At 25.9% G+C, this 5,000-nt stretch overlaps 1 protein-coding gene across 1 annotated transcript in view; it reads left to right on the top strand.

Moving 5' to 3' along the window:
* The window catches only part of LOC125047683 (thyrostimulin alpha-2 subunit-like), an 83,434-nt gene that overhangs the window by 77,293 nt on the left and 1,141 nt on the right, over positions 1 to 5,000 (top strand). The gene's annotated exons all lie outside the window — the stretch shown is intronic.

The raw sequence follows: 5,000 nt of genomic DNA, 5'->3' as shown, positions 1-5,000 counted from the left end.
GTGTCTCTCTTCACAAATAAAACAGGCCAGATTTACCCTAGGCCTCCAAAGAACGCCTGAAGTCGTGCCTGTGACAAGCCTTTCAGCCGAGGAAATGAGCTGAAGGGTGAAATTCAGGTGGAAATCACTTCTCAGAAAGGTCTTACGGTTTTTTCCCCTTTTATCATGCCCCCCTCATTAGTTGGAAAGCTTTCAGACTTGCGAAAAGAAATTAATCGGGAAAATGTGTTAAAAATGTGACAGTTGTAATAATGAGGATGGTAATGATAGGAATGATAACTGAAGATGATAATGATGACGATGATGATTATAATGATAATCATAATGATAATGGAAATGATACTAATTGCGATGAGAAGCTATTTTCTCCTCATTGTTGGTAAAAAATGCTAATACTGCTAAAAATAAAGATGACAGTAAGGATAAAAAATATGATTATGAAAATGTCGATATTGATAATAAAAACAAGGATAATGATAATAAAGACAAAGATAATGATATATAATATAATAATAGTCATGATAACAATAAAATCAACAATAATGATGATGATAATAATAATAATAAGGAGAATGATAATAATAGTAATAATGATAATGATGATGATATTAATAATGATAACAATTATAATAATAATAGTAGTAATAATAATAATAATAGTGGTAGTAATAATACTAATAATAACAATAATGGTAATAATGATAATGATAATAATAATAATAACAACAACAATTATAATAATAATGATAATAATAACAATAATAATAATGATAATGATAATAATAACAAAAATGATGATGATGATGATGATGATAATAATAATAGTAATAATTATAATAATAATGATAATAGTGATAATAATGATAATAATAATGATAATAATAATGAAAATAATAATGATAATAATAATATTAATAATATTAATAATAAAGATAATAATAATAATAATAATAATAATAATAATAATGATAATAACAATTATGGTAATAATGATAATAATAATGATATAATGATGCTAATGATAATGATGATAATAATGATAATAATGACAATGATAATAACGATAATAACAATAACAACAACAACAACAGCAACAACAACAACAATAATAATAATACTAATAATAATGATAATAATAACAATAATAATGATAATAAAAAAATAAAAATAAAAAATAATAATGATACTACTACTACTACTACTAATAATAATAATGACAGTAATAATAATGATGGTAATAATGCTAATAGTAACAATAATAATAGTAGTAGTAGCAGTGGTAATAATAATAATAGTAGTAGTAGTAGTAGTAGGACTAGTAGTAATTATAATAATATGATGATAATAATAACAATAATAATAATAATGATAATAATGATAATGATAAAAATAACCGTAATAATAATAACGATAATAATGATAATAATAATAATAAAGATAATAATAATAATGATAATGATAATGATAGTGATAATAATGGTGATAATAATAATAATGATTATTATGATAATAATAACAATAACAATAATAATGATAATAAAGGCAATGATAATTATAATAATAGTAATAACAGTAATAATGATAATTATGATGAAATGATAATGATATAATAATAATGATAATAAATGATGATGATGATGAAGATGATAATGATAATGATAATAATAATAATAACAATAATAATAATAATAATAATGATAATAATAATAATATTGATAATAGTTAGAATAATAATATTAATGATAATAATAATAATAACAATAATAATAATGATAACAATAGTAATAAGAGTTAGAGTAAAAACTGCGGTACTAATGCTGACGATAATAACATTGATCATATGGATACACAAAGCTAGAAGTTACCGACAGTTAAGATGAAAATAATAATAATAATCCTGATCAATAAAATTGTAATAATACTGTTATGGTGCTAATTATTTAGAAAAAAAAAATATTCGTAAAACAGTAACAAAACCAATGGTAAAAACATAACCAATTCAAAATGTATTTCAAAAGTGGTTAAAAATCAATCAATGTTTCCATGCTCGTTGTTTTATATTTGAGTAAAATGAAGTCAATTCAAGTGAAACGTTTCCCACGCGGAGCTTTCTCTGAATATCATTTGTCATCGATGAGATGAGATCAAATCTACAGGTACATGTACAGGTACATGCGCAGAAAGGTATCATCATCATCATTATCAATATCATCATCATTCCTATAACAACAACAACAACAACAACAACAATAATAATAATAATAATAATAATAATAATAATAATGATAATAATAATGATAATAACAATAATAATGATAATAATAATAATAATAATAATAATAATCATCATCATTAGAGTAATAATAATGGTAATAATAATAATAATAGCAATAGTAATAGTAACAATAATACTAATAATGATGATGATGATAATAATAATAATAATAATAATGATGATCATGATGATGATGCTAATAATATTAATGAAAATAATGACGATAATAGTGATAATAATAAGGATGATAATGATCAAAATAATAATAATCATTATTATAGTAATAATAATAATGAATATCATTATCATCAACATTATTACACAAATTATTATCTATATTATTGTCATCATTATGATAATGGTAGTAATAATAATAATAACTATCATTATCATTATCAACATTATTATTATTATTATTATTATCATTATTATTATTATTATTGTTATTATCATTATCATCATCATCATCATTATTATCATTATCATTATCACTCTTCTTCTTCTTCTTCTTCTTATTATTATTATTATTATTATTATTATTAATATTATCCTTTTCATCATCATTATTATTATTGCTGCTATTATTATTAATACTATCATTATTATTGTTGTTATCAAGTATCATTGTTATTATTATCATCTTCTTATTATCATTACTGTTGTTGTCGTTATTGTTATTATTGTTATAATAATAATAATATTAATTATTATTATTATGATCATTATTATTATTGTTATTATCATCATCATCATCATTATTATTATTATTATTATTATTATTATCATTATTATTATCATTATCATCCTTTTTATCATTATTACTACTACTATTACTGCTATCATTATAATAATAATGATAATAATAATAATAATGATAATAATAATAATAATTATTATTATCATTAGATTACTATTATTATTATTATTCATATTATTATTCATATTATTATTATCATCCTTTTTATCATTATTACTACTACTATTACTGCTATCATTTTAATAATAATAATAATAATTATAATTATTATTATTATCATTATATTATTATTATTATTATTATTATTATTATTATTATTATTATTATTATTATTATATTATTATTATTATTATTATTATTGTCTGAATTATTATTATCATTACTGCTCTTATTATTATTACTTTTGTAATTACTATTAATATTATTGATTTGCGTATATTATCATGATTAAAACTATTACTATTATCATTATTTCAATTATCATTACCATTACCACTGTCTGATTCCTATCATTGTTTTCTTACTATTACCATTATCATTATCGTCATGATTGTTATCATTACTAATAGGATTTTACACACGTATTAATGTTCGCACGTGCCAATTTGTCTGATTGCTATAACTTGAAACAAATTTGATTAAACACGTAAAAAAAAAAAAAAAAAAAAAAAATAGATAAGAAAATATGTGGCTTTTGCCTAGAGATTGCTCCGGCGCCTCTTTCGGGAGGAGGGGGTGGGGGGGAGGAAGGAAGCACAGAAGGAAAAGGCATTGGGGGAGTGAGGGAGAAAGGAAGGAAGCACTGAGGGAGTGAGTGAGGGAAGAAGGAGAGAAGAAAATAGGGAGTGAGTGAGAAAGGAAGGAAGCACTGAGGGAGTGAGTGAGGGAAGAAGGAGAGAAAAAAAAAAGGGAGTGAGAGATGGAGGAAACACCAAGAGAGAGAGAGAGAGAGGGAGAGAGAGAGAGAGAGAGAGAGAGAGAGAGAGAGAGAGAGAGAGAGAGAGAGAGAGAGAGAGAGAGAGAGAGAGAGAGAGAGAGAGAGAAAGAGAGAGAGCAAGAGAAAGAGAGAGAGCAAGAGAAAGAGAGAGAGAGAGAGAGAGAGAGAGAGAGAGAGAGAGAGAGAGAGAGAGAGAGAGAGAGAGAGAGAGAGAGAGAGAGAGAGAGATAGAGAGAGAATGAGAGATGAGGAAGAAGGAAGGGAGGAAACACTGGAAGAGGAATCGAGGGAGTGAGAAAGGAGTGAGAGTGAGGGAGTGAGAGAGGACGCCCTGAGGGAGGAAGGTAGGGAGAGAGGAAAAACTGAGGTAGCGAGTGAGGGAGGAAACATTGTAGGAGCAAGAGAGGAATCAGCGAGACAGGAATTTAACTGGTCTACCATAGTAATATTTCTAGAATCAAATGTGTTGTATGTGTGCGTCTTTATGATACACATATGTACATATAAAAAAAAAAAAAATAATAATCAATTTATTTTCACTAAAGAACCGAGAAACCAAGTAAAATGTGTGAAAATGGCTACTCTCCCTCTTTGAACATCGGTCTTCAATACATCTAGTGTGGATGGAGTGCGCTGCAAGTGGGTCACCAGCGTGTGTGATGCGGCGTGCGTGATTAATTCTTTGGTAAACAGTATAGCGTTGTATGCAAATGGGATGAGGCCACCTCCCTCCCGTAACAGGCTGCTTGTTTGTGGAAGTGGGATACGCATAGTCAGGATCCTTTATATATTTCTGTTGTTCTTCTCTGATTCACTCTGGACAAAGGTTATACTTCAGGAATCTATTGCTCTTGTAATCATTTCATGGGATTCCGTAATTCACTGCTCCTCTTTTCTTACATGTATCATATTAAATGTACTCGTTTCATTTATTTTATTTTATTTCATGAGTGTATTTATTTAGCGTATTTATTTCCCGTTCCTTGTTGGTCTGCGTAATGCAATATGTGCCGGACGGACGCGTACATATG

The sequence above is a fragment of the Penaeus chinensis genome, chromosome 41, assembly GCF_019202785.1.
Source record: "Penaeus chinensis breed Huanghai No. 1 chromosome 41, ASM1920278v2, whole genome shotgun sequence".
NCBI lineage: Eukaryota > Metazoa > Arthropoda > Malacostraca > Decapoda > Penaeidae > Penaeus > Penaeus chinensis.
This window is presented reverse-complemented; position numbering and strand designations above follow the sequence as displayed.